At 38.3% G+C, this 14,878-nt stretch overlaps 1 long non-coding RNA gene across 1 annotated transcript in view; it reads right to left on the reverse strand.

The window, feature by feature from the left end:
- LOC103887594 overlaps positions 1-14,096 on the reverse strand; it is a 116,564-nt gene extending 102,468 nt beyond the window's left edge. Inside the window, exons 1-2 of the long non-coding RNA XR_651754.4 lie at positions 10,882-14,096; positions 3,523-3,585 (exon numbers count right to left, since the gene is read on the reverse strand). This is a non-coding gene — a long non-coding RNA (uncharacterized LOC103887594). The remainder of the gene's footprint in view (positions 1-3,522; positions 3,586-10,881) is intronic.
- Between the last annotated feature and the right edge of the window lie 782 nt (positions 14,097-14,878).

Consider the following 14,878-nt stretch of genomic DNA (forward strand, 5'->3'; position numbering starts at 1 on the left):
TGTGAAAACTGCTGACTAGATATGATATTAAGAGATCATTGTGTATTTTGGGTACTTTATATAATGGTTTAGTTTGAAGAATCTTAGTCTTTTAGAGATATTCTATTCATTGAGATTTCTCTGGAGAAACAGAGGTAAGAGGACATATATAGAGACAGCAAAAAATTTATTATAAAGTGTTGACTCACTCAGTTATTGAGGCTGAGCAGTCACATAGTGTTCCTTCTGCAAGCTGGAGATGCAGGAAATCTAGGGCTACAGTTCAAAGGACTGAGAGTCAGAGAGCTGATGATCTAGATTCAGTCCAAGTTTAAAGGTCTGAGAACCAAGAGCACTGAGGGCAGGAGAAGATCTATGTCCCAGTTCAAACAGTCAGGCAGACAGCAAATTCACCCTTCCTCTATTTTTTGGGCTCTATTCAGTCCCTCAGGAGGTTGAATGATACCCAGCCACATGGGGAGGGAAATTTGCTTAACTCACTCTGCAGATTCCAATGCTAATCTCCTCTGGAAACACTCTAACAGACACACCCAGAAATAATGTTCAACCAACTTTCTGGACATTCCAAGCCCAGTCAAACTGACCCGTAAAATTAACCATTGCATACACTTAAGTATTTGCAAATAAATGATGTGCTATCTGAGATTTTCTTCAAAATATTTCAGGGTGTTGGTGGCAAAAATATGGAAGAAAAGAAAAAAGACTTGAGGTAATAATTGTTGAAGCTGGGCTATAGATACATGGAAGTTCATTTTACTATTTTCTCTTATTTTGCATATCTTTGAAATGTTCCCTGACAGGAAGCTTAAAAAATGATACGATATTATGGTACTGGTAGGCTCAGCTAAATTACTAGCTGGTATTTGATACTACAAACTTTATAATTATTTCATTCTGAGAGAATATTAAGGATATATAGTGTAGGTATGAGATGAAGAGGAAAGGGCCAATAATTATTCAAAGTTTTCCAGACTAGATTATTAGGGGAAAAGTGATTGAGAATTAAAATGAACATGAAAGAAAAACAAAAATTTAGAAAAGGATCTATCTTGTGGGAGTGAGATGATTTGAGCTTTGGGTACATTAAATTTGAGAGCTATGGCCACCAGACAATGAGAAAAAACACATCTGAAGTGCGTTGGAAAGGTCAGCGCTAGAAAGGTAGCTTGGAGACTTAACTATTCAGACAGCAGAAGCCTCTGGTGCATATGACTCCACTGAGACAGAGATTTTAATATGCTATAGTTTGAATGTGTCCCCCTAAAAGCATACGTTAGAAACTTAATTCCCAATGCAATAGTGTTGAAAGATAAAGCCTAATGGGAGGTGTTTAGGTCATGAGGGCTCCACCCTCATGAATGGATTAATACCAATTATAAGAGGGCTTGAGGCTACAAGTCCCATCTTTTGCTGTTTCTCATGCATGCTGTCTTGACCTTCTGCTTTCCACTATGGGATGACAGAGCAAGAAGGTCCTCATCAGATACAGAGTCCTTGACCTGGGACTTCCCAGCCTCTAGAACTGTAGAAAATAAATCTCTGTTTTTAAAAATAAATTACCCGGTCTCTGGTATTCTGTTAAAGCACAGAACAGACTAGGACACAATGAATGTAAGGAAGGCTGGTAAGATCAGCAACTTTGGGAGTCCCTATCTACAGAGGGTGAAGAAGAGACAAGGAGGAAGACCAAGACACCAAAACCCAGGGAACAGATGAGATTTACAATGAAGGGTGTATCAAGAATGTCACAGTTATAGAAAGATTAAATAGAATGCCAAAGGAGAGAACACCACTGGACTTAGCAATGAGGAAGTTACCAAGGATTTCTGAGAAAGCAAGTGGGCAGTCGAAGGAGATGTTATACTGTAAGGAATTCCACTGGAGATCATGACATGAAAGTGATGAGGTAAACTCCCTCAAAAAGTTTACTAGGGAAAGCAAAGGAGGTACAGGAAAGCAACAAAAATGCCAGCAAAACTAAGAATGGGGAAGACCAGAGCACATTTCATAGACAGTGGAGGAAGCCCTGTGTGGAATCTAACAATAGCATTCTTCCTTCTAACAATAGAAGGGAGAGAAAGTGATGAGGGTGATAGGGAGAAGACCTGAAATGAGAGATCTTTAAAATCTTCCCACTCTCATATGTCATTCTGTCCCTGAAAAATTTTTTGGCCACTTGGCCTGGGTAATTGAGGCATTTACCACTTCTAGGGCAAGAAACATTGAAAGAGAGGCCTTATGTTGTTTGGAGTGACTAGAATGGGTGGAAATAAATTAATGGGTGAAGTTACAGCAGACCCCAGTCCTCCTTGCTCAGACTGTCCCATTTTCAGAAGGCTTTCCCTGTGATTGCTGCCATATATTATGAGTGTTAAATCAGCCTGAATGATGGTCTACGTATATGTGTTTGTGAACCGTGGTTCTCTGGCAATTGACAGCATAGAAAAGACACTGTCTTAGCTTTTAAATAGGTTAGTTAGGTTCAGGAAAGAAGGCAGCAATTCTAAGAGCTCTTGAAAGACTCAAATTCATACACCATTGAGTCCTACTCCTGAGGAAAGAAACACGACTCTTCTTTGATGCTATGAGGTTCACAATTATTTCTCTCTGAGATGTTAAGGGCTATCTAAACACATAATGTGCATTTCATGTTCTTAGACGTTGTGTTTCAGGCACTGCTACTTTGAATATCCAACAATTTTAAATCAAGACTTTTTTTTTTTTTTGAGACGGAGTTTCACTCTTGTTGCCCAGGCTGGAGTGCAAAGGCACGATCTCGGCTCACCGCAACACCCACCTCCCGTGTTCAGGGGTTAAATCAAGATTTTAAAAGGCCTTGGGATAACTAGGGAGTATCACCCTTAAGCAAAAGGATCTTGAGACAAAAGGTAATAATCATCATCATCTCCCATTTGCATAATGCTTTTAATTTTTTCGAAACCTTTTTTATATCTATTATTTCACTTGATATTCACAAAAACCATATGAGGCTGTTCACTTTAAAGAAATGAACTCAAAAGCAGTGAACATTTAAAACGCTTCCGAAAAATGCAGTAAAATCACAAAGACAATTCCCAGAGCATCTATACCATAGCTCTAACTTAAACTGTATTTACTGCAAATTGTATTGACTCGGAAGAGATGGTAACTCGTAAATATAGTTCCTCTGTCCTGAACCACATTCAAACTGCAGTTGTTATGAATACAAAAGAGCTTTCTGAGTACATAACTGTAGTTTTGCTGCATTAAAGCAAAAGGCTGGCATTTGGACTAGAAAACAGCCTGTAACTATGTCTGTTCTTCATGGCAGGCATCTCAGGGCCTGCCAGCAATAGGGATGGATTTACATATATTGACTCTATGCAACATATGAGTAACGATCAATTTTCTTGATCTATTCCATTCTGTCAATCTGTGCTTTTGCTAGCAAATGAGGAGACATTGCTGTCAGCCAGAAATAGAGTTTCCTAGGCTTATGTGAGCTTTTAAGATCTCTTTTCTACTTAATTAAAAGATACATACGGCGGTTGACAGAGAGCAGCAGGCTAGTCAAAGTAACAAAATTTGCCACGTATACATGAGTTCCTGGAAGAAAAATCATGAAAGATGGCTAAATAAATGTAAAGGCAGACTTTCATTTCTGAGGATAGTATATTGTGATGTCAATTTTATTAACAGAAAAATAAATACAAAGGGACAAATGCAATTTGTCTGTCAGGAGTAGCCAGTAAAGGCATCCTTTTTCAGGAGTCGGAAATTACTCTTCCAGGTAACGATATGCAACCTGCCGGACAAAATGGAGAGAAAATGCTTTTCTTTTTGATCTCCCACATTAATGTACCATGTCATATTAATTCATTTGCTTTGGGCTTAGGTAATCTCTGCCCTAAAACTGTACGGGGATTTTAATTAGGATGATGGAATAATAGATACAAAGCAGGTGAGAAACCTTCCCACTAGAAAGTCTAGGAAAAACTTGACACATGTTGAGTTTCTTCTGGTTCCCTTCACCTCAAATGTGGCTGGTGATACCAGAGAATGCATCGGGCACCCAGGCACAATGTAAATCCCTTTCGGGGAGAGTTTTACAGTGGGTGAGTAACTGAATGTTTCTGCTGGGGTTGCAGTCGCGCAACATTCTAGTTTCTACTTCTCTGACTTTCAAGAGTTTTGCATACATGGAGATTCTGAATCTGTACAAGTAGGATGTGGTTATCCACACATTGATTGGCTTTAATTAATTACTGGACTGGATTGGGTTTGGCTTCTGTTTGTTTCCTTAGCTGCTCTCGAATGACAGTATCAAGTACCTCTGGAAGTGTCTCCAACCCACCAGGGGACTGATTTTAGGAACTGCATACATTAGGGAGGAAGAATGCTTGATATTCTATGCTATAGCGATGTGAACCAGGCCATGGATTAGAAGCCAAAAATCTTGGTTTTTGGCCTGGCTCTTCTATTGAGTTCTATAATCATGAGAAGATAATTTCCCTTTTGGACCTCAAAGTTCTATTTGTAGAATGGAGATGTTTTAGTAGGTGCATGATTTTCCAACTGAATTTGCAGTGTCCTCAGCAACTGTCACTGGGAGAAGGTGGATAGGATGCCAAAGATCCTTGCTTCTGTGACAACTTCAGCAGCTATTTGGGGTCATTTTGCACAGTGTGCTTCCAATAAGATTTTGTTCAAACCAAAGCTAAAAATGTTTTAAAACCTGGCACTAAAGGATCTCCAATGTTTCCTACATTTTCAACAATCTAGGACCAACATTAGTTCGTGTAAGCCTCTCATCCATTGGGTTTATAGTTCAAAATGATGTTTTCTAAATCCTAGGAATGTTTTCATTTTTTCGGTTTTGTTTTTGTTTCTGTTTTTGTTTTTACTTTTAGTGATGGGGTCTTGCTGTATTGCCCAGTCTGGCTTTGAACTCCTGGGCTAAAGTGATCCTCCACCTCAGGCACCCCCATAGCTGAGACTACAAGCAGGAGCCACTGTACCCAGATCCAGGAATAGATTTAAGCTTAGTCACCTCTTATTCTCGAACGGCTCTTCCTCATTTGTCATGTCTGACAATAACCTCCATTTGGCTAGCTCATAGATGTAGTGTCTGGCAGATAGGATGAATGCAATAAATAGGTATCAAGTGACTATCTGGTTCCTATAAGATTTATACTTCTAGATTTTAACTAAAGGAACTGATAAGAATGACTAAAAAGTGAAAGGGCAGGCATTTGGCCTAGGGGGTGCCTAAGAAAGACATAAAAATAAAATTAAGGTGTCTGGTCCCTAAGATTCAAGAGGTTGACACGAATTCTACATTTATTCCCTAATCCATCTCATTTGGTTTGGAAATGAAAAGAGACATACGGTGCTCTTTGAAAAAGCTGCATCTCTTTTTTGATCTCCGCCTCCACTACCACCGCCTTGACACATGGTGCTAGATTCTGATGCTGAGCCTTTGCCCTCTGGAGATAGTGGAATAAAAAAGTTCAACTCAACAAAACCACCAGGGACAGCACCAGTGGGAACTGAGATTGTCCCAGAAAGGAAATGGAAGCTCTGCTAGTTAGACATTTCTGATAAGGAATCTGTGACCATTGCGGATTGGAAGCAAAAATATATACTTCCTTACGGTAAGGATATTCTTCTTCCTATTGCGTCAGGTTTCTAAGGCTCACATTCAACCCCTGGTATTCATAACTAAATCTACTGGGACTGTTCTTTTTTAATCTATTCCTACTTCTTTTAAAACTAAGGAAATCAAGACCCATGATGGTATGGAACTTGTACAAGGGCATGTATTTTGGTTGTGAACCTAAAAAATGTGCTTGCCGTTATGAATGAATGCTCCTAGAGGAAGATGTGACTTTATCTTTAGGTTTCTCTTCACAGAAGTAGAACAAAAGGTCTATGAGACAATCAGTCACCCTATATTTACTGAGCATCTACTATGCGCCAGAGATGGTGATAGGCACTGAAGATACTGTCATACAGAAGACACACTTTCTACTTTCATGAAATTCACAATCTTGTAGGAAAGACTCTCAATAAAGTTCTTTTGAGTAAAAACTAAAAAGTAGTCCAAAGTATTGTGAGCATAGTATAAAACAGATAGGAAGGGGATCCAACCTTTTTTGGGGGTCCAGGGAAGGCTTCCCTGAGGAAGCAATGGTTAAACTGAGAGTTGAGCAATAAGAAGACAGATAAGGTAGGGTTATTCTAAAATTGCATCATGAAAAATTATCTGGACATTTGCTAAAAATTACATATTTCCAGACTCCTTCTCTTGGAGAGTCTGATTAAGGAGATCAGGGGATGAGGTTCAGGAATCTGTATTTATAACATCCCCAAGTTGTTCTTGCAATTTGAGAAGTTTGGGAAATCCTGAATGAGGCGATGAACTGTTCCAGGCGAGAAACTATTCATCCTAAGGCATTGCATTAAGGGTAGAGAGGACCTGAGAAAAAACATTTTGACTAGAGTGTGATGTGCGATGTCAGGTAACAGGCAGAAAGGGTTTGCTAAAATTTGTTGTAAGACCTTGGAAACTTGCACAGTAGCTGAGCAGATGCTTAAGTGATTACTGGGATGTAGTAACAAGAGGACATTGACAACTGCTCTACAGAAGGAACTGAACCTGTTAATTCCTCAGAGGTACTCCCAAATAAATAGTTTGCTTTTACTTTCTTTTGACACTAAGGAGAAAGGTAGGTAACTGCATAAGAAGTATAGTTTGTTGAGAAGTCTTAGGCCGACCCCATTTTCAAAAACACTTCCTATCATGATGCAAAAAATTGTGCAGGAAATTACTTTTAGGTTTACATTTTAGCAAAATGTAAATAGTCATGGCAAGGGACTTTCCTTCAGCCACAAATCTGGTTGTATTCTCTTGTGTTAAACATTGTGCTTGAACCTTCTCAGCTGTTTATGCAACTAGATTTCAGAAGAGAATATGTGCCAAAAACATGAACAATTAGCTCTGCTTACCTTGTATTTCAGAGAAAGATGCACCATATCTTTAGGTTTATAATCTCCAGCAATAGTTTGCTGCAACTGGCTCATACTGGCTCTTGAGAGCCAATTGTTAACATCTATTTGCAACTCTGTGTTCAATGATTTCACATTTGTAGCCTGAAATCAGCCATCGTGGCAGCATTTACACTATGGAAATCAGCAATTTATTCCCATGATTGCTGAGAGCCTGTTGTTAACATTTACCAGCACACCATGACTGACAGCTATTCACATTTTTTAAATGGTGGCTATTTATGCATGAGAATATTCACTGATTAGTCTCCTACAAGTAAATACTTTTTTCTCACTGCTTTCTTTGTTATTAAAGAGGAAAGTCTTTCTCAGAATCTTCAACAGGCTTCTATTACTTCTTCTTGGTCAGACCTGGTCCCATGACCATTCAAGAGAGGCTGGGATAGTGAGTATCTAATCTGGCAAAGCTACCAAGTCAACTGGTAGCTTTGGTACCAATGGGTACATTTGGTTCAATTGAATCCTGATTCAACTGTGAACTTGGACACAATAATAATCTTAAACAACACTTGAGCTCTGTTAGTAAGGGAGGAAGGGACATCATCCTTGGTCAGGAAATGAACAGTATTTCCCATTTTAGTAATACAAGAAAGGGATGAATGTGGTCTCCAACACCCAGAAGACTGAACTGTAACAGAACTAAAATAAGTTCTATTTTTGCTTGTTTTAACAGCTGTTGGCATTTTATGCCCAGCCTCTTACAGCAGTGGTTCTCCAAGTGTGGTCCTCACATTGGTAACATCAGCATCATCTGGGAACTAGTTAGTAATGCAGATTCTTGGGCCCCACCCCAGATCTCCTGAATCAGAAGCTGTGGTGGGAGGAAGTGATGGTGGAGGGGAACATGATAAAAGATGTGGTCCAGTCATCTGTGTTTTAACAGGTGCTACAGATGATTGTGATGGACCCTGAAATTTGAGAACCTGTGTAAAGAGTGTCTAACTCTGTCAGTGTGATAATGTGTAAAGTGAATTTCAGTGAATCAAAAGCACCTTATTGGTACTAGGTACATAGTAGGCACTGTCATTCACTCATTCATTCATTCATTCATTCATTCATTCATTGTGCATTTATTAAGCACTTGCTAGTGTTATCCTGTGTCACACAATCCATTCCCCACTAACAGCCAGAATGTTTTAAAAATGTAATCAGATTGTGCAACTTGCTTGCTTAAAACCTCTCAGTGGCTTGTACAACAAGATGAAATACAAACTCTAAGTCACTCCATGGCCTGGCCTGCCTGCCTCTCCAAATTCCTCTTCATTGCCTCTTGGTTCCTGGACCAGGCTAATCTTCCTTTTATGAATGACTCTATATAGTCATTTTAGTTCCACCTTAAATGCCACCTTTTCAGAGAAGATCTCTGCATACCTTATCAAAGGTGCCTCAACTTGCCCCTATTTATCTTTATCACATTACCCACTTATTTTCTTCATAGCATATAAAACTATTGTATCTATTCATTTGCTTATTGTCTGAGTCTTCCCCTAGAAAATGAACTCCATGTGGGTGTCCATTGCTTCTCGGTGTCTATGTGGGCCTTTGAATGCTGAAAGTCTCAATAAATATTTGTTGAATGAATTTCCAGGTACTGTCCTAGATGTTTCATAACTGAGATTTGAATTGCTAGAGAAAATTTACAGCAGGAGTCAGCGCTTTGGCAGAGGCACATCATGTCTCTTTCTTTTTTTTTTTGGTTGTAAATTATAATTTATTCAGTTTGTAGAAACTTAAATTTACTTACAGAAAGCTCTTCAAAGGTTCATGAAACTCAGTTGTGAGATCAGTTGGCTTCAGGTTAAGAGTGGGCATTATGTTTATTTATTGACAGGTGATTACTAGGAACTTGAAAAACAATACAGAAATGTTTTTTATCTTGTACCACATCAGATAAGCAAGTAACTGACTCAGAAAATTTATGACAGCCTTACCGTTGTTTTCCCAGGGACTGTTCTGGAAATAGAAAGATGAAATCAGACTCCAGTGCCATCTAGTGGTCATGTTTAGTTCCTCGAGAAATAAAATCCAATGCAGTCTAGCACTGATTTTCCACTTTTTTGGGAGGTATTAGGCTTGTGTATGTGTCTTTCCAATTTCAGATATCACTTTAGATATTTTAATAAATATTAGATTAATGCAACTGATGCAAATTGGTCAATTTTTTTTTCGTTTTAAACAAAAATTAGAACCTCAAAAGTTTTTCATAAAATTTTCGTCTCCTCTGGTCATAACATAATTTATAGGATCCACAGAAACTAATGGAAATAAGTACTCTGGTTGCATCTAAAATGGATCATGCCCTGTGCTTATCTCTTTATACACACTCAATAGCCCTTTACATTCTAATGATATTCCCTACATTAAAAAGAGGAAGAGTAATACTCATAGAATTGGCATTTGTTGAGACCCTAATATATGCCAGGTATCATGCCAGGTATTTTTAATACATTATTTTATTTAATTATACAAACTTTTCAGAAGTATTTTTTATCTGTGCCGATGAAGAAACTGAAGCTCAAAGACCCGTATCTGGAGATTGCAATTGGAGCCCTTCAGGCCGGCTCCATATCTCTGCTCTTTCTAATCATTTTCCAGAAGTTTAAAAGGAATTTTGATTTTTAACTTTTTTTTAAAAAGTTTTTTCCTGCCACATCATGTCCCATCAGAAGATCAGCCGTTTGAGGGCAGGAACCACATCTAATGCCTGGCATGTAATATCTCAATAAGTATTTGTTGAATGAATTGAAGGAGGCAGGCTTGAAAAGGTTTCAGTTCTGCAGCCAGTCATTTGGTTACCATTCATATTAGTTATTTATTGCTGCATGAGACTTAGTGGCTGAAAACAATAAATGATAAACATTTGTTATCTCAGAGTTTCTGTGGTTCAGGAATCCAGAAGCAGGTTACCTGGATCTCTCATGAGGCTAAAGTCAAGATTTTGGCCAAGGCTATAGTCATCAAGGCTCAGCTGGGGCAGGATCCACTTCCAAGGTCACTCATATGGCTGTTGGCAGTCCCCAGAAGATCTGCATCCAAACTCATTTGCGTGGCTGTTGGCAGGCTTCCTCTCCCTACCATGTGGGCTTCTCCACAGGGCTGCTTCACACACATGGCAGCTGGCTTTCCCCAGGATGAAGTGATCCAGGATGGAGAGAGAAGGCTCAAGATGAAAGCCACAGTCTTTTTATAACCTAATCTTAGCAAGTGATATCTCATCACCTCTACTGTATTCTCTTCAATAGAAGTTATCCATGAAATCTCCTCCTACTCATGGGGAGGAGATTATATAAGAGCATGAATATTAAGAAATGAGAGTCCTTGGGCCATCTCCGAGACTGCCAACCACCACATTCGTGGCATATCCATTGAGGATTGAGCCTTGAGATCACTCTGTAATATTACAGATCATTTCCTTCCCATGCTACATGAGAATGTCTTGTAATCTAGCTGAGACAGGCTCTAATAGTGCTAGTAGTAGACAAATCCAAATCTTAACTCCTTCACTTTATAATTGTGACCCTGTTGCTTCATTTCTAATATATGAGGTAGGCATTATAATGGTACATGCTTCATAAGCCTTTCATGAAGATTAAATGAGAGTATCAGAAAAGTGCTTAGTATATTGTCTGACATGAGGAAACTAAGCAATCACTTCTGGCTAAAACAGTTTAAATATACTAGTGACTTTATTTTGAACATTCCAAAATGCTTTCCTATGTGTCACTTCCTGTTTTGTTTTATTCTCATTGTAATTGTAGTAATGTGGTAGAATTTGATGCAGTTATACATATTTTAAATATTACCATTTGAGGCACTTAAAATTGAATAACTTACCAGTAGATATCGAAGTCAGGGGCAAGGAACATTCTCACTACCTCATTTCTATATAATCAGTATTTATTGTTATGGAGTTATAAGAATCATGTAAGTAATGAAACCAAAAGTTGCCTTAGAATAGACAGAGTCATATTTTGAATGTCATAAAGGAAATGTCTATGAGCTAATCATAATGTATACACCACATTCTAAACTGCACTGTTATGGTAGCTTAGGAAACCCACATCCTGGCTTCAGTTCCTCATGCTAAGAGTATGGTTTTTCCGTTAAGTTAATGAAAAATCACCTCACAAAGTTCAGATTCTATCTCTTAATTTGAGAATGGTCTACTAGAAAGCCTAGGAGACTTTCTTATGATAAATTCCAAATGATATTTTACCTAAACCAACAATAAAACTCTGTAATATAGACCTAAAACCACAGATACATCCCCATTTAATTTCTGTTATTCTCCAAGTCCTCAACCCCTTATCTCCCTTTCTCTCCCAGAAACCCCAAATTCAGGCCAAACAATAATGAAGAAAAACATTGTTGACTATGTGTCATAATCACATCTGTCTTTGGAAGGGAAGGCTCTATTCCCCAGATGTTAGATTGAGCCTTGAATCATTTTCACTTACAAAGCTGATCTACTCAGAAGAAAGGTCATTTTATTATTAAAGCTTAGTGTCTCTTTCTCCCCCATGTTCTGTTTACACAAAAAATAATAAACAACAACTTCTCTGATCAAGCTGTAGCAAACTCGTGCTGCTGAACTCATCCCCTTTAAATGACTATAGCTTTCTTCTAAGCCCTCTGTTGTCCCGTCTCACATATGCATAGGAGCTACCCAACTTTTAAGACTTTTGTTTATTGGTGTTTACAATGTGCTTTGGAGGGGTTAGGAGAAAAATGAAGGAGAGCAGGAGAGAGGGGTTGTTATAGATGAAGAAGTGGAGAAAACAATGTTTGATAGGTTTTCAACTCTAATTTATAAATAATTATTGGAAATATGTCTAAGATAAAACAAAGTTCTAAACACCTTTGTGAGGTATCAGACAAGGTAGCTGGTGCCACTTCACTGTTTCAAAGAGGGAAATATTTCACATTCAGGCTCCGTAAACGTTATGTTTTGTTCCCTGGCTAACAGGCTTGGTTCTTCTGGGAAGCCTCCAAAGGCAATAGGTCATTACTACCACTGATGTCCTTGTCCAACCCTACAGCCAAGCAAGAGAATCATGTCACCACTGACCTTTTGGGGGCTGACCTAATAGAACACTATGTTCTTCAGAGATGTTGAAGATTGAAGAGCATGTATACCAAAACACTCGTACCACCATCATATAAAGTGTGTGGAATGAAATGGTGTCTGTGTGGGTGAGTGGGTGGGTGGATGAGGGCATGTGTGTGTTTAAACCTGTTGCATCCATATATAAATGGAGATACGTAGATAAGCACATGTATATATCAACCTAATTATTTCTATATAATCACCAATCTTTAAGAAATACTCTATGGTCAGACCACATTCGGTGTACTGTATACAGCCCTGGGTCACAGGGTCCTGAACAAGTTAAGATATATCCAGAGAATGAATCTGGGCTAGGAAAAGGTCAGAAACTACTAGCAACAATAATCAGAGGAAGAAAGTGGGTGTGACTACCCTGGAGAAGTGAAGACATAGTAAGAGCAGGGTCACTTTTAAATACCAGAACACTGTCATCTGGTGAGACGAAATACCAGCTATGTGTCTCTCCAGGGGCAGAGCAAGGACAAACTGGCAGAAGCAATGAATAGGAAGGTTGGTCTTCAGTACATGATGGGCTTTCTAACAACTTGAGACTGCAGCAAAGCAATCAGATCAGTCAACTCAGCTGTCCTACCAGTGTCCAGTTCAACTAACTGGACCATCTCGCCCATGGGGCAGCCTAAGAAATGATGCCAGGTGCATTTTCAGAAATCCAGACTCAGATCATCTGCCCTGTACTGCTGATCCAACAGAATAATAATAATAATAATAACAATAACAATAGCAAACATTTATATAGTACAATTACTCTGTGCCAGACCCTGTGCAATTGTTTTGCCAATCAGAAGAGAACAGCTCCAGAGAAATCTTTAATGCCTTCTGTGTGAAGCAGAAAGTAGGAAAATAATTCCATTTTTTGTTGACAGAAAAGAGTAAGTGGAATGGCAAAGAATTCAACAAGGCAAAATAATATACCTCAATTCTTTGATTGCTTTAAAATTCTCTCTTCTTTTCGATAGCACGTGGTATACACATACAGCAGAGTATTATTCAGACATAGTAAGACTGAAGTTCTGATACATGCTAAAATATGGATGAACTTTTAAAATATTATGCTAAGTGATGAAGTCAGGCTTATAGGATAAATGTTGTAGGATTCCACTCCTATGAATATATAGAATAGGCAGATTCATAGACATTGAAATTAGATTGAAGATTACCAGAGGCTAGGAGAGGGGAATGGGGAATTATTACTTAATGGCTACAGAGCTTCTTTTTGGGGTGATGAAAATGTTATAGTGGTGTTGGTTCCACAGCATTGTGGATGTATTTAATACCATTGAATTGTACACTTACAAAAGGTTAAAATAGTACATTTTATGTTACACGTGTTTAACCACAATAAAAATTTAATTAAAAATTTTAAAAGGGATGTCAACCATTAAAATATTATTTCTTCCTTCTTGCTTACTCAGGGAAGAACTTGGTTTAAATTGGGATATTTCTGAAGAGAAGAATCAGTTTCCCAAATGGCAAGTCCTAGACCCAGAGAAGTCATGTCCAGAAGTGCCTAATGGAAAGAAAATATTCAGACTTCAAGCCAACAGTTGTTCCCGGGAACAATACCTTCCTGCAAAGAGGAGCCCCTGTCATGATGAACCCGTTGCTTTAGAGTAGTGCTGTCCAATAGAACTTTCTGTGATAATGAAAATGTTCTTTTTTAAAAAAACAAAACAAAATAAAACAATTTTTATTTTTGGTTCAGGGATTCATGCGAAAATTTGTTACATAGGTAAACTCGTGTCATGAGGTTTGTTGTACAGATTATTTCATCACGCAGGTATTAAGCCCAATACTCAATTGCTATCTTTTCAGCTCCTCTCCCTCCTCTCACCCTCTACCCTCAATTAGAGCCCCGTATCTGATGTTTCCCTCTTTGTGTGCATGAGTTCTCATCATTTAGCTCCAACTTATAAGGAAGAACAAGCAGTATTTGGTTTTCTGTTTCTGCGTTTGTTTGCTAAGGATAATAGCCTCCAGCTCCATCCATGTTCCTGCAAAAGACATATTCTCATTCTTTTTTATGACTTTGTAGTATTCCATGATGTATATGCAACGAATTTTCTTTATCCAAACTGTCATTGATGGGCATTTAGATTGATTCCATGTCTTTACTATTGTGAGTAATGTTGCAATAAATATTCGTGTGCACGTGAATGATTTATTTTCCTCTGAGTAGGAAACCAGTAATGGGACTGCTGGGTCAAATGGTATTTCTGCTTTTAGCTCTTTGAGGAATTACCACACTGCTTTACACAATGGTTGAACTAATTTACACTCTCACCAACAGTTAATAAGCATTTCCTTTTCTTTGCAACTTCACCAGCATCTGTTATTTTCTTGATTTTTTAAATAATAGTCATTACGACTGGTGAAAGATAGTATCTCGTTGTGGTTTTGATTCGCATTTATCTAATGATCAGTGATATTGAGATTTTTTTTCTTTGCTTTTGTCCACGTTTATGTCTTCTTTTGAAAAGTGTCTGTTCATGTCCTTTGCCCACTTTTTAATGGGGTTGCTTTACTCTTGTAAATTTGTTTAAGTTCCTTATAAATGTTGGATATTAGACCTTTGTCAGATGCATAGTTTGCAAATATTTTTTCCTGTTCTGTAAGTTGACTGTTCGCTCTGTTGATAGTTTCCTTTGCTGTGCAGAAGCTCTTAAGCTTAATTAGATCCCACTTGTCAATTTTTGCTTTTATTGC

The sequence above is a fragment of the Papio anubis genome, chromosome 11 (genome assembly GCF_008728515.1).
Source record: "Papio anubis isolate 15944 chromosome 11, Panubis1.0, whole genome shotgun sequence".
NCBI lineage: Eukaryota > Metazoa > Chordata > Mammalia > Primates > Cercopithecidae > Papio > Papio anubis.